We start from the raw sequence: 22,534 nt of genomic DNA, 5'->3' as shown, positions 1-22,534 counted from the left end.
TAGTATTACAGAGAAGCAACTGAGTACCTAGTGACGGTAAGAGTTGATTGGATAGCTTATTTCATATGTAAATGCCCATGTCACGAATAGGTACTGTCTGTACTCGTTTATATGTCTAGTCCAACTGCAGACTGCACAGACCCGGATCTGCCGTCACATAATGCGCTGATAATTCTGGGTATGTGCAGTTTGTTATGAGTAATCAGTAGAACAAACAGCATAGACCCTGAACGGCAGACGCTTTATACTACGGTATCTCAGGATCTTTGCTGTTTGCGGATCCCTCCACTTACAAGCGAGTACAAACAGTAACAGCAAATCAGTATTCGTCTTTTTAAAAATACGATCAGCAAATAGTTTTGCACGATAAATCCGCGATCTTAAGTAAACATATGTCTATACCAGCACTCATATATATCGAACATATGGCGTGTTATGTCTTATAATGCATGCAAACAATAAAGAAATTTTAACATATTTTAACTTGTGAAGTATGCGGATTGAGACCAGCTAAATCGTGTAAGTGTCTCCATATGTTTCACCAGAAAATAACTGTTTGTTTGCTTTTCTACCAAACATTATACACTTTGGCAAGTTGCACAATAGCAACAATGTTTCTCTTTTCTCTGTGACATTATTTTCGTATAGATACTTTCAATATTTATTACACGCCTGCAAAGTGTTAACCACCCTTATATATCCCATAAAACATGTTTTCACGTCTTAATTTGGTTTCTAATCGTTCGAACTCATGACTAAAGTCTCGCCCATAAAATGTATTAGATTAACACAATATTCAATAAAACAAAACAAGATGTATTGACGGTTTTACAGATTTAAAAGACGTTACATAAATCAATTTAAGGGTATTGTTTTGACTTTTTGTATCTTTCGTTTATATTTGTCACGTGCAAAATTGGTTTTCAGACGTGGCGTTTATTTGAACCAAAGTAATATTTGCCTTCGTAATTGATTTTTAAGTGTTGTTTATATCAACCACACAATCGTCGCAGAGGAGCTCAAAACAGTGCATATCCAAGAACGCTTACAAGTGGAGTGATTTACTTGTGCTATAAAACAATAAAGTCAAGAAATCGAATAAATGACTATGTGATTCGACTTTGAATTTGAAGATAAAACTGTCGATTTTTTCCCCACGTTGAGGACAAATATTGCATCTCGTCTCCGTCTTAAAATCTGGAACACCTTTAACATTTTACGGTGTGGCAGTTTCGCTTGCTTTTCTTTTCTTTTCTTTTCTTTTTCTTCTTCTTGTTTTCTTCAGACACTATATTTGCGATCAACCAGTAATCCGTGAAAAGAAAACATACATGAACATTTCATAATGTTTAATACCATGCAGTTGAAACCGGTGAACAATGTCTTATCAATAGATGATACAAATTTATATATCAGAATATCGTAAAAAGTAAAAAGTGCAATTTTTTGACGCAAAAATAATCCGCTCCATAGCTTTTCGAAAACTAAAATAAAAAACGTGAATCTTCAGATTATACGTTGCTCTTTGCATACAATTTCTCAACGAGTGATGTTAAGTTTAACCTCATTCATTTTGGTAAACATTGATTTATTCCAGGCTTCTTATTGCATTAAAATGTCTATTTTTTTGGGGGGGGGGGAAATGATGTTATATAATTTGTCGTTGACCTGCATAACAATCGATCCGTCAGTCACCGAAACAACCAAGAAACCAGTCATCACTTAATGAAACAATGAGCTCTCGAAGCAACATCCCCTCCTTTCCATTTATAACACTAATCCCAAATCATTGGAATTAAGAGAAAATTTGATCCTCCTGTGAAGAAGATTTATATAACATGTGTTCAAATTATGCAGCGGATTGGCAATTTTATGTATAAATTAAAACGTTTCGTTGGCGTAACTACCCCCTAGCAATATTATGCAAATCACAGGGGCCCACGAATACAGCGGCCCCACGAGTCCATCCAAACAGATTAATGTTTAAACTATAGAAAGAAACTATGAACAGGCATTGTACCACCCACCAAATACTGTAATTAATAATACATATTGACGATTACAACAATATAGCGTTGTCATTTGATATTAATAAAAACAGAGGCAGGGACCCATCTATAAACATCGTAAAGGCGCCCAAATATCCTAGCTACGCCACAGAGTCATTTTATAAATCAATTTGACGCTTTGAATATGTATGTCGCCTGCTTGCATTTAAAGCTTGCCAAATCGGTCTTTAAATGTTGGGCTACTCTGACAGAAGAAATATTCATCATCTTAATTGCTTTCCAAAAGGAGATTTGTAACACTTTTTTCTTTAAAGCAAACACAACATGAAAGGATCACATATATTTCATCTTTCCGACTTTGAGTAAGAAACCATAAATTTAACAGTAAACTTTGTGTATTGAGAACATTTAATCTTTCAGCATTTTTCACCATATTTCAGGGTACACGGTAATAGCTGCTGCTCTAATAATATTTCGGTGTAATTATTTATTGCAAAATATTGCCGCTTAAAATTAATATTTCTATACTCTTCTGTCTTTTCTCTGCCAACGGTAAGACTCGTGAACAGGCTTTACCTTTATCTCTCAATGAACAATATTTCATTTGAAGTACGTCAAGCCATCTATCTAGTTGCCAAAAGCGTGAAAATACTTGGACCTAGTTTATGTGGATTTCATCTTTTCGTGCACTTTATCACCGACCACAGAATTTGACCTTGCAAGTGCAGACAAAAAAAAAAAAAATTGCACATGACAGACAAATCTACATTTAAAACGAATTTACTGCTTTGAATAGGAACAGGAAATGTAAACAAACCAAAGAGTTTTATTTTTTTTAAATGATTTGGGCAATCCGAAATTGGCCATATAAAAGGGAAGTAAAAGTGAATCATCATATTATATTATATTATATTATATTATATTATATTATATTATATTATATTGTATTATATTATATTATATTATATTATATTATATTATATTATATTATATTGTATTATATTATATTATATTATATTATATTATATTATATTATATTATATTATATTATATTACATTATATTATTGCATTTTGTTTATATTGCTTCCATTTAAAGTACTAGTAGTTCCTTTGTCACGGAGACTGAGTTACTCAGCGGTAAGCGCGCTGGACACGTAACGGAAGGAGGGGGGGCATGTCGACTTAAATAGGATTATCCTGGAAAGATTACTTTGGCCTGTCCTTGGGCTAGACACTTTACTGTAAAACAACAGTCCTTTTTGTCTTGATCCGTCAGTAAATCTAATGACAGTAACATGTCTATATGTTGATATGATGACAACTACATGCATGTACCTAAACGGTGAGATAGCTCAGTATAACTCGTTGTTGTGGGGTTAACGCAATTTTCAGCGAAGTATAGGCTAAACAAAGCGGCCAATACAACTGGCGAAGGAAGAACCGGGAAGAACCACAAACCCACGGGAAGCTACTGGCAAGCTTTCACACATACGCAGATAGGTCGAGCCCGAGACTCGAACCTACGCGGACAGAGGTGAGATGGCAGTGATCGGTAAAGGCGAGCACTCTTGACAACTCAGCCACCCGGGGTCCCGCTTAGTGTAAGAAACCAAATGATACTTGAGACAGCAAATGGGTATAGAATGCATAGAAGGTGATATAGAATTATAGCTGGTGGATTTTTATTATATTTATAAAAAATCATTGAATGACTGAATTCCGCCACTTGTTATAAATTTATTTTAACACAGTTAAATTGCCTTTTTCAGCAAGCATCTGGTATTGGACTACACGTTCGTAAAATTAGATTGAAAACCTTACCCCGCAAAAATAATGACGGTCTATACGTCTAGGTGGGGGGGGGGGGGAGAGAGACAGGGAGAGACAGTAAAACGTTGCTTAATATAAAACAGCCAAGGCATTCCAACCCATCTTCTTATTCGTACAAAACAGTAATAAAACTGGAAGAAACAATCTTTGCATTATATGGCTGAGATACATACTTTACTGACATTCGTAAATAATTCACCACTCTTTAAATTTACTTATAATGCATGAAGTACGATGACGTATATCTAACCCATAATCAACACTAACTGTGAGGAAGGTCATCCTGAATTCGGGTAGCGTCTTTATTCAGTAGGAAGAGGTGACATTTTCAAAGACCACTGTGTGTCAAAATACTTTATTAAGGATGACACGTAGTTGGGTATAACTATAAGGGTTCTTCGTCATACAAAGTATACCGCGCAGAGACGTGAGTGTGGTGATTTTATATTTTGTATGAACACGATTACTTAGAAGTAATGCTAAATATAACCAGGATCTTATTAATAAATGATTTTTTTTCAATTTTGGTAAATGGCACATGCCAGCGTAAGGTGTTGCCTATCATTTTGATTTTATTCTACATATTTGACATTTTTGGGCTCTGAGATGCAGAATTGATCCTGAGTGATATACTCTGTGTGATAAATGGCGACTAATGGAGGCAGAAGCCGCTGTGACTCGGTTGTTAGCTTGCCGGACTCGCGAGCGAAACGTTGCGGGTTTGAATCCTACTATTGGGTCGTCTGCCTTAGTGTTTCCTTAGGCATTAAATAACCTACTCGTGCTGCTGTGCCGTAAAACACAAGACTAAACTGACGTTTGTCTTTAATGCCCCTTCCCATGCATAGACTGCGATGAAGTATGTCCCCTACTGTAACTCTTTGCTGGTACGATTAATAAGGGAAGAGAAAAATATTTTATTTAACTGTATTATGGATACGTATTGGAGGCGTGTTCATTAATAACATGGAATCGGACTGTCAGATGCTTAGATTTTTAGATTTTTATCTTCATTCTTTCTCTTGCCAATCACAAAAATGCATGTTATTTGTTTCAAACAGAACAAAAATGGATGCGATCTGACTTTGTTGACAAGAAGTATGTGATAAGCACCATAAATAGAATAACTGGTATCCCCTCGAGTTTCAAATTATGATTTTTTAAAACCTGATTTGTTCAACAGAAATAGCCCAACATATATAAACTCAGACTATTATTTAAATTTTTAATAACAAAAAGGTCCAAGACCTATAACTGACAGATTAGGAATAGGGATATATATGCTGAATTATTGTAGTGTCATGTAATCTGCGACATGGTCCCAAAAGGAATTGGTATAATTGATATTTCCCCTAATCAACCATTATTAATGCTTATCAATGTAGCACTTTTCATATAACACAGATCAAAAAACAATAATGGTATACAACGACAGCGTGACGTTTGCTGTAGTATGTTTTTTTTAAAAGATGACGTTTGATTTAAGTAAAGTATCATTGTTACAAGACGAGACCCCGTTTTCAAACGGAGTAAATTTCACAATGGATCAGTCTGAATCTGGCTGTCGTCAAGGAAAGTTTTCCCATACCGAGATCCGATTGGTTGTTTGATCTATGATAATAACTGATACCGTGATTGGCGGGTAAAACTTGATATTTGATTGATTCCCTATCACGTCTAACTGCCTGTAGATGTGGGGTAACCGACCTACAACTCCGTTCATCATGAGACCAGTCAGTAGGCGTATATACACAATCTCCACCTGCTAGGCCAATCAACTCTCACGAGGCACAATTAGTACCTAACATTTATAGCTCTACAATTAGTACCTAATATTTCTAGCTCTACCGGTCTGTTTTAGAGTTATGGCTTGAATCACTTAAATACTTATACTTATGAATATGGAAACCACTTAGTAATTCAAAGAAGATAGTAGTCGACGTCTACAATATCTCTGTTGTAGCATTAAATCAAACTTCTTGCGAGAAGACTTTTAGTGCTTCAAGGAATTGATAGATGGTAACCGTCAAATTTAAACAAAACGAGACTGTGATTTAAGCCGTCAGATACATGGAACATTACGATGGTAGGCAAGGAATTATATTTGTAACAATTTTTAAAAACTTTCATTTGCTAGAATGAACAGTCATACAAAAGCACACATTAAAAGAGACATACATACATACATACATACATACATACATACATACATACATACATACATACATGCATCCATACATACATACATACATATCCCCAAATGACATTCCCAATTTTTAATGATGACATGAAAATTGAGCATTATTTTGTAAATACAATAGGGGATGGGAAAAGTAGTACTAAAGTGACACGTTGAAGAGAATGTTCTTTTCCCCGTCCTCAATGTCCATTAAGCGGGACAAATGTCAAATAAGTAGTGAAGGTCAGTCACGATATTTAATTGTACAGTTTCGACTCTAACGGTGTATTTGATAGAAGAGCTCAATGCGATTCGGAGAAGAGATGTTCAAATATTTCAAACGTTTGACATCAACCACGACCAGGATCTGATATTTCAAGTGCCAAAATAACTTAATTAAAAGACAATGTACACATGTCCTTTGTTAGTGACTGATCAATTTTAAGTCGTTCTCATAATTTGTATATGCATTCATGTTATCAGATTCGCTTATGCGAGTGAAATTCACATGATTCTCAAGGTAGATATATAGATATAATTAGGTGTTCTCATTCAGTATATTGAAGAAATTGAATATGTAAATTTGGAAAGTCAAATATCTAGTACCAAGGTATGGTTAGCCAACCATGCGTAAAAATGTAGCAACCTTCTTTTATGACCAATTAGGAATGGCTGATGATTGAATCTACGCTATAATCTGATTAGAAATTTTCAATAACATCATTCTGCAGGAAGAAAATTATGAGGCCACCTGTACAAAGTCTTATTCAATAGTTTGTTTTCTTGAACACATCGTGCTGCTCTACAACTGATGGATCTTGTAACCAGCTCATTTTTGTGAAGAGAGAGGGTGTGTGTGTGAGAGAGAGAGATAAGAAACTCCTGTTTGAAATTTAAGCATTTTCATGAAACTTGTAATTATCATCGTATGCTAAGAAGGGAAAGCCTTGCATACTAATTTAAAAAGTATCTATTCGTCGTATATAAAGCGAATCATTGTCTTCAGAAACTCCAATTTCCTTCAGTTACGATGATTGTTTTATGCAAGCATTGCCACTGCCGTTGGTAGCTTTTAGTGATAGAAGTTAGTACTTCTTGCGTGGATGTGGCGACTTACACAATATAAAACGAATCATTGGTCATCCTTTCTATCAAAAACATGTTTAATAAGTTTTAAATTCTGTCTCTATCATAAATATACCTGGACATTATTAGTTCGATGCATTTTCAAGGCGGAATGTAATGTACAATTTTACTCTCAGACTTTTAGAAATGTTCTCATATTAATTTCCTTGATAATATGAAGTTAAGCACAGAAAGAGAATGCAAAATATTTCTACAAAAAGAAACTAAATGGCTACGAACAATATTCAGATTGTGTCCTTTTCCAACTTCGCTTTCAATTTCCAACTCTAATGGCATTTACAAGTGCTGTGTTAGTAATATCTAGAAAAAGTCAAGCAAATATTATTGTTTTCAAAAACATGTCGAACATGAGCCACGCTTGAAAAGGTAAGAACATTTGCTACATATATCTGGTTCTTTCTGGCATAGGGAACGTGTCGCATTAAAACATTTCACACTTGAAAATTTCTTTTAACGTAATACGATTTAAGTACCGATAACTTGATCGGCATTATAAACAGTTTAGCATTTGAATAATGCCAAGGATCCTATTATCCTGTGGAAAATATTGTAAATTGTTATTTTGGCTTTATATATATATATATATATATATATATATATATATATATATATATATATATATATATATATATATATATATATATATATATATATATATATATATATATATATATATATATATATATGTGTGTGTGTGTGTGTGTGTGTATGATCAAAGGAAATAGGCTTGGATGAAACAAAACAATTTACAAAATAAAATTGAAAAATGCTAGTCATCAGCACTGCTTAACACGTCGGTCACGAATTGCATCACATAGTTTGTATAACAGCAATAGATATCCTTTTCTCCCCAAAACACTAATTTACAGAAACAAATTATTCCACGTTCATAAACGTCAAAAAATGTTATTTCAGAACAGTTAAGTACGGATTTACTCTTCTTGCACATAAAAGAGGTGTTTAAAAAGTTCTGAATATTAGTGTGCTGTATAATAACGTTTTTTATTAATGAAAAGTACGTCAGAACATCCTCTCAAAGTACTGCCCCACGAACCTCTACACACTTTCTCGGTTTGATTATCTACGGGGTTGGGCCAACAATGCATTGTATCTAAATCAGTGCTGTATAGAAGATGTGGTCACGTTTGGATGCTGTAGAATAGATCCAAAATAATGTACACAAAACCTCTCTTGACAGGCCGACTATGTTTTTATCCGACCCAAACTTTATTATTTTCTCTTGAGTTGGGTTCAGAAAGGTAAATCCAAGTTTCATCACGAGGAAAAGTCTTATCCAAACGTTTCCAGTGACTCCTTTCATATTTGGCAAGTAGCTGTTGGCGATTTCAACTCAGGTCTGTTTTTGCTTTGATCAGCCGTCATCAGGACCCATCTAGCATAAACCTTGTGGAGCTTTAAATGATTCTTCAAAATATTCAAACAGCTGACGAATTAATGCCCGTGATAATAGAAATATCTTCCACGGTGTATTAGGCATCTTCCTCAATTGCTTCCTTCAAATCAGTCACTTCAGGCTCTTCAATCGCTGACATCAATCTTCCAGAACACTGGTAATCTTTTATGGATCAGTAACCGCCATTACAGCAATGAAATTACTTCATAATTCTATGATATCCCAGAGAACTGCATCCACAATTGTATCAACTCTTCAGTAGGTTATAATTAGTTCCAGGCAGAAATCGAATCCGTGCCGCGAGTAAAGGCAACTATCGCCTATCTAGCATGCACTCCAGCCCAAATCCACACACTTTAGGTTATCGCGACCGACTTTCAGCGACAAAAAGTGATGCCTGATCAACACATTTTAGAAATCACTTTAAAATCGGGATGTTCATGAGATGACATCAATTCGTGGTCTTTGTGGAATCCCTTTTACTTAATATAACGCCTTCTCTGTATTCATTCCATTAACTCTCTTCGCCACGGTGTAAATTCGGCGTTCAAATATGTTTTATTTACGTTGGTGGCTGGCTGCTGTCTTTACTTTGATTCATTCTAGAATGCGTTGTGTAACCCGCCATTGCTAAATTAGACTCATGCCAGTCTCGTAACTATGGAAGACCAAATTGTAGCAAACCAAATGAATAAACTTCACTGAAAGTAAATCAACGAAAAAGTGGTTCTCGTGGATTACCTTATTCCGATAATGAATCTGTGATTAAACTTACCAGAAAATGACCCTCTGGCTATAAGCCTTTCTTATCTCACTTGAGTGTTGCTGTGCTAATCCGTATTCAAATTATACAAATACAAACAAACATCTCATAACTCAGTTGGAATCGAATCTTAGAGAGAGTTACGTCAAGAGATTTTGTAAGTAGGCATTCTATTAAACTCTTGCTACACAACAGACATATCGGCATTTTATTACAGTCTTACTGTACACCTGTCATATCGGCATTCTGTTAGTCTTATTGTACACCAGACATATCGGCATTCTGTTAGTCTTACTGTACACCATACATATCAGCATTCTATTACAGTCTTACTGTACACCAGACATATCGGCATTCTATTACAGGCTTACTATGGACTAAACATATCGTCATTCTATTACAGTCTTACAGTACACCAGTCATATCGGCAATCTATTACAGTCCTACTGTACACCAGACATATCGGCATTCTATTACAGTCTTACTATGGACCAGACATGTCGGCATTCTATTACAGTCTTACTATGGACCAGACATGTCGGCATTCTATTAAAGTCTTACTATGGACTAGACATATCGGCATTCGTGCAGCAAAATGACAAATTTTATTAACTAGTTTTCTTCTTTTTCTTCCTCAAATGAATTACCGCTTGATGTTGAAGTAATGGTCACATACACCTAGAATGTCTAAATATGAAGGGACGTGAACGTCTGGAGAATGTGAATAAGCTGGTTGATTTTGATTGATGATATTCAACCGGCCAATAAAGATAGTAAGGAGCTGCCTTTATTGATAATCTCGTTCCTTCTCGTCCCGTTGATAATCTCGTCCCTTCTTACCCGTCTCCCATTGGGTTTTGATCATGATTTACATCTATCATAATCAGCTCCAAGTTCCTTTTAAAGACTGTTTCATATTTCCCTCTTTTTCTAGTGCATTTCGACCCTTGGTAAAGATTTGTAACATCTGACAAGCAAGGTTAAAGAGAAATCTGTGATACTTTAAATGCAAATTACGTGATATAGCTTCTCTTGTTTACTTGAATACAAACCGTTTGTTTGATTTTAAGTTTAAATATCCTTGTTATCGCTTTTAAATTAAGTCAGTCTTTCTATGTTTCAATGTCACACACTAACTGTACTAATTCAAGGATTCCAGTGTAAATACATTATTAATACTCCTACACACAATGATTTTAATCTGCATTTCTTTATGTCATGGACTATTGAACCCCTCTTTCATTATCTGTATCTGTATCCACATATAAAACTTCTAACATCTTTATGTCTTTATATATTCTTTGGCATCGATGGCAACAATAATAAATCTGGTACTAGCCATCCCTCAAAAAGTTTAAAATTGTTGTGTTTGATGGGAGTGAAGACTTGGTCAGTGGTGCCATGCTCCACGAATGTCTTAATAATTCGTTCCCTTGCATTTACAATGAAAGGTATCACTTGTTGATCAATGACTTTTCGTGAACAATAACGGATTCCTAGTCTGTGCTTGACATTCCTGGCAACCCAAGCATCTTACAATGTAATAGTTCTTTAGCCCTGACTATTACCTATGCTTGTTAGTAGATCATCGTTCTGTCTAAAGAGTTTTCATGCTTTCTTGTTTCCTGCTAGACGAGAGTTTGTGTTGCGACCAGTTAGTGCAAGCAAATGTCCACAATTTTATAGAACAGTGCTCATGTTCATTGTACAGATGTCTCAAGATAGTTCAGGGCTTTGGATGTTCCATTTTTCAATGAAGGCTGCCTAACACCATGCGATTTTGTATTTGAGAACAGCAAGAGAATAAGAAGATACTTTTAACTTCCTGTGATCACTACACTGTCAGCTTTGCTGTCAATTCAGTTTAAGATTGTTCCTCCATCTGTCTTGTCTGAATGAACTTGTACTTGACTATCATAACCCGATCATGCTTTAAGGACAAACACTTCAATATTTCTAAGTGACTTGGCGACCGTTCCCCCCCCCCCAGCATATTTTAGTATGGTATTGTCCCTGTCTTACGGAGTAAGCTGTCTGATTGAGTTTAAAAGGAACAAACATATATTCATGTTTAAAATCAGTGTAGGATCCTCTACACTTCCAGCTTTATACTTAATAAGAATGCAATTACGAACGCTTCTGCATACATTGAATAGTTTTACCTTTTCAATGGCATATTGTTGTTGTTGTATTTCATTTCGAAGAGAAGTCTGAAAATGTGGCTGATGAATTCTCTCTTTAAGCAGAGGGTCTTAAAACGTGTCATGCTTTCTTTCATCCTAAAGTGACATTAGTCATTTTTATACCGAGCAGTTGATTATTTGTGGTTCAAGCGTCCGGAATTCAGCAATAATTTGATTAGCGTGTACTAGATTTTTCATTGCCCTTGTTTGGAGAATTAAAGCAGATTCATCACCTTGGATCCCTCGAGTGTCCCCAATCGTCTTGCTCAGGGTCCATGGAGTCTGCAGTTGGACTCGATTTATGCGCGGATCGAGTATAGACGGTATGAATAACGTTGTTTTACACCCCCCCCCCCCGGTAAATAACCACTTTCTATTTGAACAATTGTTTACTCCGATACCTCACGAGGCCAGTGAACAAATGAAAACATGTAGTTTCTACATAAATGTCAGTGAAAAAAGGTAGGACAATGACGTTTGATGAATTTGTAATTCGTTATATGTATTCAACGTAAAATGCTGGTAGATGCCCGATCTTCACGAAGCAATACTAATATTAAATCGGACTTTGAATGCAAGTGTTAGCATTGTCTCCAATATGATCAAAGCCAACATTGTTAAGGAGACTTTGACCGCCTTGTTGAAGGTCATTGCCCAGTAAACATACAAACTCTCGCTCCAAGTCGCATGCGAATTCACTTATACGATTTGTTACATTTGAAGTACTTGGTACCATAAAGTCTAACGATACGTCATCAAGTCAGTCAAAAGCGTTCTGTAAATGTTTGATTACTCAGATATGAGGGTCGAACAAACAGTTGTATTTGGCGATACTTGCTGTTTGTATTGACAGAGAAATTAATCGTATAGAGTAAGTTAGGCATGTGTTTTTGTAACGGAAACTGCTTTATCTTTGTTCAAATAATATTCTCCGAACAAGATAACCCCAGGTTAGAGTCAAATTACATTATGTAAGTATAACATAATTCTAACAACAAGAGTTTATTGTATATGGACTTACCTCGGTGGTAGAAACAAAAATCTCTTGTACTGAAAATTTTTAATTAAAAAGGAACCAGAATAGCGGAACCTGTTCGTAATGTTATCTCTCCACCTCGAAGTTTGTACTCCTAAACGATTTCGGTACACTGCACAATTTGCCTCTTATGTTAACCGTGTGCGGCATTCTGTTGTTCCTTGCCGTATGGATTGACCTTATTCAATAGATTGACCATGACACCCGGGAAAGGTCGCACAGAACTGCCAGAAATAAGAGAATCTAGGCGCACTGGCTCCGATTTTAAGAGAACCAATGTTTCTATTTGTGTATAGGCGGGCAGTGAACGCTTTAAACAAGTTATATAATTTTTTGATTCGTACTCTACGGAAATTCGAACCCAGGTCCGCGGGTTAACGGCAAAAAACACAGACTGAGTAAAATATTTTTTGGTGTACAAATTACAAATTCTCTAAGTTGTATCATAGTATTATTTGTGTTATATATATATATATATATATATATATATATATATATATATATATATATATATATATATATATATATATATATATATATATATATTCCGTATTCATATTCGAACACCATGTAATGATGGCTTATCGTAATTAAACTTAAATTTAAGTGAAGATAAGGTGTGAGGAAAAGAATTGTCACCTATCTCCTTGCTATCTCCAAGATCAGTATAGGACCCCACCTTTATATACATCCGGCATGCTACTAAAAGAAAAAGACTATAGTAACCAGCTTAAAGTTTAGTAGACGAATCTTAGTCATGAAGCTGTCACACGTCTGTACCTACCTGAAACGGTGAACTGTAATAATTCATCCTTATGGAATACATTGAATAATTTCAGAGTTACGTTTTGACAAAGAACAGTTCAAGAATCTGCCAGCCCGGTGTAAAATTCAGTAACCCAGAAAACGAACTTGAAGCTCTCACACTAGGCCCTTTTGTTTTTAACTATCACATTCATTGATCATTATTATCTTTAGCATAATATGAGAAATAATTGCATAGTTATATTCTGAAACAGAATCTTATAATACGATCATATTGCGCGGTATCTACAGAATGCAACTTACCGTTGTTCAGGTTTACTCTGTTATCACATCTGGGCTCTTGGCACGTTTGATGATTGTAGAGTTTGGAATTTGTACGCCAAATTTACTATTTCAAGGTATAAACTTACATTTTGTTGTAAAGCATTCTTAACAAGGAGTAATGCACAGTAATTGTATCATCACTTAAAAATTTAAATGGTGTTCGTGAATTTATCTTTCAAGTAAAATTCTTCTTAAGGAAAGAAAGATAAATTAAATACAGCCACAAGCCTAAAAGAATAAAATAATAAAGCCCTTCAGTTAAATGTGTTTACCAAAGGTCTAATTACATTTAAGTACAATTTTCCATTATTTATTTATACGAGAAAGGGATCTATTATGTTATAGGCATCTATTGAATGTCATGAGAGATCTATCTTGATTTCATTTGAATTGAAATCTGATATTCTAAACGGTCCCATCACAATACATCAAGTTCCCGATATGATTATCAAGTACTCTAATTTTGTTTGCTTTATAAAACCAGATTTAGCTATGGGCAACTTTTACAACATGTGAACAGGAACACAACAAAATCACATGAATAAAATAATCAATATTATAGAATATTCGTCGCTTCCAATCTGAAGCTGTTAATAACTTGAAATACAAGTTTTGAAAGAAACACACTGACAAAATATGCAAAATATCAGTGCGTCTAAAAGGGAATTAAAAAATAATACAGAAAGAATAATACAGTCACTATAACATCAACAAAGAAATCCATATTGAGGTATATGAGGTAGAAACTTTAAAATTTAAAATTTCCTACTTTTTAGAGAGTTTACGCCCATATGAGACATTGTTATTAGTAGGTAATACTCTTTCATAACACTCTGTTGCATAGAAATAATAAATTACGACAGTATTTAGCGACATGTCAGCACGCGAAAGACTATTTAGTACCGTATCAGTTGGCGTAAAGTGCCCTGCTCTGACATACACCATGGTAGTTGACTCAGACCGATCTAGGTAAGATTCTATTGCTCGATTCCGACACGCTGAATAAACAAGAGATCGAAGGAACATAGGAACCGTAGGACAAAGTTCCCGTTAGAAATTATGCATGGTCTCAAACAAAGACCGCTTCAGTGACCTAGTGGTTAGAGCGTCCGCCTCGGATGCGGGAGGTCTTGGGTTCGATCCCCGGCCGAGTCATACCAAAGACTTACAAAAATGGTACTAACAGCTGCCTCGTTTGGCGCTCAGCATTAAGAGATTGGTGTTAGGACTGGTAGGCCTGGTGTCAGGATAATGTGTCTGGGTGGGACATTAGGCTATATGTTTGCGGCATGATGCCCCAGTGCTAGACATCACTATAAACTGCCACATTGCAGCGATAATATGAATGAAAAATTGTTAAAAGCTACGTTAAAAATCCAAATCACATCACAACTTACGTCTCAAACAATACGCATATTAAATTGTGCCTTACAAAGAAGTATTGCTGGAAAATTGCTGGAAAACTGCACATTTCGTTGAGGATATTGTGCAAAATTAAAAGTATCAATTACTGATTTGAATTACGGAAGTACTCATTGATTTGGGTTGCGGAATGAGAATCGGAATTTATTTACAAAACAGTGCTGCAGAAGACGGATTTTTACCGTGTTTAGTATAAACAAACCGATCCCATATGCAAATCACAGCTGTATTTTGATATTTGATTTGTAAGAAATGGCAGTACACTCCAAATCTATTACGTTAGATATTAAAGGACAGACATTTAATTAAAAGTGTATGTATTCCATATCTTTAGAATCATGAACAACTTAAAGTGTTACTCAAAGTGTACTCTTTATTTATTTCTACTATCACTAACAATTTTCCAACATTTCAGATATATATATATATATATATATATATATATATATATATATATATATATATATATATATATATATATATATATAATTAATCGTCGTTACAGCAAAATGACTCTTCCAGAGGGAAAATAGATTTAATCAGTTTTCAATTGTATCTAAAAATTTGATTTTACTTTCAGACGACACTGTAATATTCGGGACTGATGCAGATTCTTTCCATGCCAATCTTTCATACCTTTATCGAGTATATTAAAATATGGAAATATAATATCAGCTTTACAAAGAAGAAAAATGCAGATATTTAGTATACGTAAAGCTGGTTAGTTTAAATTTAAACTTGGAGAATATACAATTTCTATATGGAATGAATGTAAGTAACTTGGTGTCTTTTTATCCCCACCCACAAGCAAAAGGCTTAAAAGCCGTGAAAGTCAACGTTGAAAAATCGAAAACAACAAGTACCTTCTATTTAAAAGAATAAATAACTCGCATATTCCCATTAATTGCAATTACAGTTTTATTCCTTTTCTTTTTGGAACATACAATTTTACCTGTTTTGTTTTGTGGTTGTGAAGATTGGGGGTTAGAAAACACTCAATGGTTTGAAAGCGTGCATAATGAATTTCTCAAGTACATAACCAAACGAAATATACATCGATTTATATCCAGTGTCAAGAATTGGTAGAAAGCTAATTAATTTTGGCAATAAATCTGGCTTGATTCGATTCTGGAAAAAATATCAAACCACTTTCCAATTATCTAAACTGCCTGTGTGTAAACATTCTCGTTCAAATTTGAGTTGGGTGCTTGTAGATAGAAGACTTCCTGTAAAATTGACGTTTAAATGTCCTTTACCTCATTAATAAAACGACATTGTATTTCGTTACAAATTATATAAACTTTTATTGTTATTCAGCATGATTTTGCTACTTAAGGTAATTGCCGTGATAAGGTACAATCTGATTGATGGATTGAAAAAGAGTAAAAATTAAAGGAATTTGAACGATAAATCACACACACACACACACTAAAATCCAAAACGTCAATCTTTAGAAATACACAGCGTTTGTTTACATGATGATCATGGAATAATCAAAGAGACAGTTTCGGCTCTTCCACTCAGAGTGCCGATAGGTCTTCGGGTTTTCCATTGTATACTCAGGTAGATATGTGGCTACCAGTTGAATAAGTATACACAGGATGATGAAATTTTAGGGAGTTAAATTAGAGACGTGACCGATATCAATTTATCTGATTCCTTACAACGAGTTGCACGAGTCTTCATACGTTATGCTAAAGCAATTGTTAAAACGCCATTACGGGGTTAAATTATACAAATTTACCGATAACAATTGAAAAGGACCTCACACTGGTTGTCTTTAACTGACAACGGCAATTTTTTTTTTCTGAAAGTATAAGAGAAGCATGAATAGATAACAGTAGGCAAGGACAAACAAATCGTATTCGTTTTAACGGTATTCAGGTCATGACCAAACAACTCGTATTCTTAATAAGACAACAGTAGAATAACCGCATTCAGGTCAAGGCGAAACATCTAATTTTCTTAGCAAGATATTAGTAAAATTACGGTATTCAAATCAAGACGAAACAGATCGTGTTCTTAATAAGATAACAATTTTGTCCTTGAGAAACGACAATTACAAATTCATGTACAGTATGAAAACTGATATAGATTAACGAGAGAGAGAGAGAGAGAGAGAGAGAGAAGGGGGATAGCTCTTGATAGATTGCACTCGCAGAGCTACCAGATATAATAATCTCTTGTACGATATCTCTGTGAAGGAAGAGAACTCAAAACAACATTCATAATCGTGGAGGTTTCAGGACATCGAAGTATGGCATCTCACAGAACTTTAAAATGCCGAGATCAAAGTGTAAAAGGAAGAGGTTACCCCTTTTCTTCTGAACGAATTTGACTGTCTTTGTTAACACATTTCTCCTATCGTCATCTGATTATCCGTTAAACATTTTTACCTAACAGACGCAGTAGTTACAGTGTTATATTATTCCTCACCGTAAATCACTGTCATTGGACTGTTTAACGTTGTAACTTTCCATTACGAGGTAGTGTTCTGCAGGTATATGTACAAATTGCTTCGAAAAATACTCCAGAACGTTACCTCTGTGAATAATGCACATAATGGCCAATTACTTAATGAAACTCAATCTCATAACTTAATGACAAAAAATAATCACTGAAATCGATATCAGTTTTATTATTTTTATACCCCCACTGTGCCTGCGCTAATTAGGTATCACCTTTCGAAAACACCAGCATCGCACCATCTCCTATAGTAAACATCGCACACGATGTCTCGCTGATAATATGGTGGCTATAACCATTGCTATACCTTCCGCATCACTGGACTAATGATGATGAAACTTCATAAATGTCACACCCACTAACTTTAGATGCACAAATTCTGGTGATTTTAGAATGGCTCATTTAATGACATAAATTTAATCCTTACAACGGTGAACTTGTTACTCACATCTTGTATCCAGCCGACTACAGACTGGGTAATGAAAGCATGGTCGTGATAAACACACTTACGTAGACTTACAACAGATATAATAATGATGTGAGTGATGTGACATTAGGGTAACAGGTGGTGAAACAGTCGGCCTTCGCTGGGTCTCAAATTAAAAACCCTTGCTTACAGGGTTAGCGTTCTACCGTCGATTTATAGAGACCACCGTAGAAATGGCTATCGAATTATAATTATATTCCGTACCCGATTACATTACCCAAAACCAGATTATAAAGAAGGTGTACTAGCACCGCAAAATACTTCGTTTTTACTAGTTAACAACTCCAGACTGGAATTTTTAACGGAAACTGTTACCATAAAAGGAATTAATGGCAGGCGTGGTACGATAGGCAGCGATTTACTGGGTAGTAAAACAGTTACTTAAGGTGAAGCTTCACACCTAAATGAGTACATGTCAAAGTTAATTATATGTAGCGGGCAGTTATTACTACTATTAAGTACACCGCGGGATTGACTAATATGTGTTTTGTTATTACAATTGGCCTAATACGGTTAGGTTACTGAAGTACAGTTTATAATCATAAGATACCTACCCCTTTTTTTCGATCGACCAATCTAAAATTTAGGCCTTTAACCAAGGGAACAGGTCAAAATGTACCCAAATCGAAACGTACCCATGTCAGAAGGTACCCAGATCAAGAATTTTATAAACGCTTTCAGTTGGTTTTGCAATAAAAAATATTTAAAAAACACTGGTAAGGGGAAACATCATGACACATGAGGTGAAAGAGTCTGCAACTCATGGGTAATACTGTATTTGTTTTCAGGCATAAAATAAACATGTGCCGTGCATATGCCAATTCCGCTGAGATAGTTTCTAGTCAAGATACCATGTCAATTATAACGGACATCACTTACTTTTAGTGAAGACACCATGTCAATTATAACAGGCATCACTTACTTCTAGTCAAGACGCCATGTCAATTATAACAGGCATCATCTACTTCTAGTAATGACGCCATGTCAATTATAACAGGCATCACTTTCTTCTAGTCATGACACTATGTCAATTATAAAAGGCATCAATTCTAGTCAAGACACCATATTAATTATAATCTACATCGCTGACTTCTAGTCAAGACAACATATCAATTATAATATGCCTAACTTACTTTTAGTCAAGACACCATGTCATTTATAACGGACATCACTTCTAGTCAAGACACTATTTCAATTATAACAGGCAGCAATTTTAGTCAAGACACCATGTCAATTATACCCGTTATCACTTACTTCTAGTCAAGACACAATGTCAGTTACAACAGGCATCTCTTACTTCTAGTGAAGACACCATGTCAGTTGTAATTGGCATCATTTACTCTTAATCAATTCGCCGTGTCAATTATAACAGGCATCAGCAAGACACAATGTCAATTTGTCAATTATATCAGGCGTCACTTACGTCACATTTGCATTATTATGTGAATTTACTCTGTCAACATTTACACCATCAACAAAGTTGAACCTAAATCCTTTAAGTACCCGATAGCCTATATTATAAAATAGATTATTATCAATACCATTTTGCAACCTGTTTTCCACAATGCGTTGTATCTAGTTTATCAAGGATTTGCAACATTGCTTACATAAGCAACCTTATCGCAATAATTGTTGCTGTATAAATTACACTATCAAACAGACTTATTTATCAAGGTCAATGATAAGGACATTTTGTATACAGACCCACCTAGACAGGAATGTAATATGGGACATATGAATGATGATTCAGTTGTTAAATGTTATACGTAAAGCTAGGCTTAGCTGCATGTTGACTCAGGCAGCTCTTTTACCAAATTATAGAATACGGGGATATATTTGTGGTCATTAAATCAAGGAAAATCGAAATATCGAAGATAATGGATACCATAATTGGCCATATCAAGTGGACCATAGGACGACTAGACATTTAATGTAATTGCATAAGTTAATAATGTGTGTACTTACATACATACGTGCGTGCATACATACATACATACATACATACATACATACATAAAACAAAAATGTTCGAAGTAGTTTTTCTAAGATACAGTACTGATCGACCTCAACCAAAGTATGCAGAAGGCAAATGGATCATCACAACTGACGAATGTTTTAATTTTTTTGTTACAATATTTCACACTATATTAATAACAGTGGCCACAATATTTCTTATAAATTTGGAAAAATAAGTTTTTATCAACTTTAGGGAAGATTTGTACCCCGTCTTCTGATTTTACAAAAGGCAGTTTTGTTTGTGCTGAGTTGGCTCGTGATCGACAAATTAGTTTCTTCGAAAAAAAAAACTATATTAAAAAAAAGCTGACTAGCGTTTAATATGTTTAAACTCTGACAGTACTGCGAATGGTAAAGGATACTAAATCCTTTCAAGCAGGGACGCAACATTTAGATACTGTCTTCGTACATTAGTTACCTGATAGCTTGGTCAACAAACGTTTTCGTGCTCATCAAACAGTCCTGTCCATCAATACTTTCTAATTGCTCAAAAAACCAAGTATGTGTTTACTTACTAAGCAAAGATAACAGTGTGAATAGATTTATTTCCTCTCTAAAACACAACAGTCAAGAAAACGTAAATTCTACAGTGAAGTTCGTGCATATGAAATATTGAGATATATTTTATCTGCACGTTCATTTCGATATCTCCTTTTCCTAATACTTGACTTTCGTCCCATTAACGCATTCATAAAAACTAAAACGTATTTATCGATGTATGTCAATAAGGAACATGACTGGGTTAAACAAAGTTGGTCCAGGAGCTTCTTCTACAAGCATATGATAAACAACAAAGCGTATGTATGTATGTATGTATGTATGTATGTATGTCTGCATGCATGTATGTATGTGCGTATCACTCTGAACTAGGGATAGCAAATCAAAGGAAGGTTGAAACTCGTAAAGCACTTAATTCTAATTTCTTCTTCTTCTTCTTCTTCTTCTCTCTCTCTCTCTCTCTCTCAGTATTCTTCCCCTATTATTCATGAACAGTGCACTCTTACGGAACATAAAAAAATCCATATTTAAGAAGAGAGTCCCGTGTTAAGAAGTACTAGTTAGTACTTGCTATATTTGTAAAACTGTTGAGAAGTATTTTTTATGAGCTTATGAAGATTTATGTTTCAGTGTGTCATGTAAGTGCCCCTTTATCGGCAACCGAATATAGAGTTTGGCCTCGTCATGGCACGCAATTGCACATGTCAAAAACTGAGCATGCTGTAAAATAAAATAAAACTACGTTCTTAATACAAAGGCAGTGGAACAGTCTGGGAATGGTAGTCAATAAAAGGAGTGATTTTTAGCAATAATGATATCCAATATTCTGCTAGAACAAAGTGTCTGAGTGCGAACTCTACAATTAGGAACTCATAAGACGCAAGTAAACGACAGGGCAAAAAGTATTAAATTCCGAGAGGAGGCTTTTGAACAGAAGTAAGCCGTGTTGTGTCGTAAGATATATGAGATGAAACACAGAATGTATAGGGTGCAGTGTTATATTAGGGCTGGAAGCGATTTCTAATCAGGACCAAAAGCAAAATGATAACTTTCAGATAAAAGACCACCATGGATTCAATTTTTGAAGCAACAAAAACAAAACAACATTGCATTGGATACATAATAATTTTCTCAGGGAATAATACAGTTTTTATAAGAAAAACAAACATTTAGAGATTTAAAAAATTGCGAATATTCGCTACAGTTTCTTTTCGTTTCATAGACAAGCTCATTACTTCTGAAGAATGTTTCAGAGAAAGCGCAATTAATTCTCTTGTTATTCGACATTTGAGAGCCAGAAAAATTTACTATACTTATATTGAATCTAGTTACATAATTATCTGAGAAAATCGGTAAAAATATTAAGTATTTTGGACCGAAAATGAACTACTAATAAACTGAAATGGTTATAGCCCCGAAAAGAACATATCAAATGGAAAAGCACGGTGTTTGCTTTGATATCCAATTTATGGGAGGCAGTCAGCAGTAGGATCCCATTCATTTACTTCCGGTTTAAATTACTCACATCTCGTGGTAAGAAATTCCAAAGGATGGAATAACTCTCGCATAAGAATAAAATCTGTAGAGAGGTGCTTAGTGGTTAGAGTGGTGAAATTCTACGCAGGAGTATTAGGTTCGATTCGTAGACAAGCCTTATGAGCTGATGTGTTGTATCCTTAGACGAGAAACTTTACTTTCATTGCCAAACAAAAACTAAGCAAATTAACAGAAAAAACAAAACAAATATCATTATGAGAGTTTGACTCAACCAAATAGATAATGTTGTTGATCGTCTCGGATGCACACGAATAATTTTTAAAATCCTTATTCTTGAGGCGACTTTAAGGCCACACATATTCTCAGCTACTGAAGTTTAAATGGCGACGAGACTTTCTGAATGAATTGTGCAAAGGAATTAGCTGAGATCAATCAGCCTAACGATTTACACCTGAAGAAACCAATTATTTGACCCAGAAGTTTGAAGTTTGGTTAAGA

General features: G+C 35.0%; 1 protein-coding gene across 4 annotated transcripts in view; it reads right to left on the bottom strand.

Annotated features, from left to right (window-relative positions):
- The window catches only part of LOC149773693 (uncharacterized), a 79,587-nt gene that overhangs the window by 8,977 nt on the left and 48,076 nt on the right, over positions 1 to 22,534 (bottom strand). The gene's annotated exons all lie outside the window — the stretch shown is intronic.

The sequence above is a fragment of the Sinohyriopsis cumingii genome, unplaced genomic scaffold, assembly GCF_028554795.1.
Source record: "Sinohyriopsis cumingii isolate HCF-2022 unplaced genomic scaffold, ASM2855479v2 utg000622l, whole genome shotgun sequence".
Taxonomy (NCBI): Eukaryota; Metazoa; Mollusca; class Bivalvia; order Unionida; family Unionidae; genus Sinohyriopsis; species Sinohyriopsis cumingii.
Note: the sequence above shows the minus strand (reverse complement) of the source record. Positions and strands in the feature narration are given on the sequence as shown.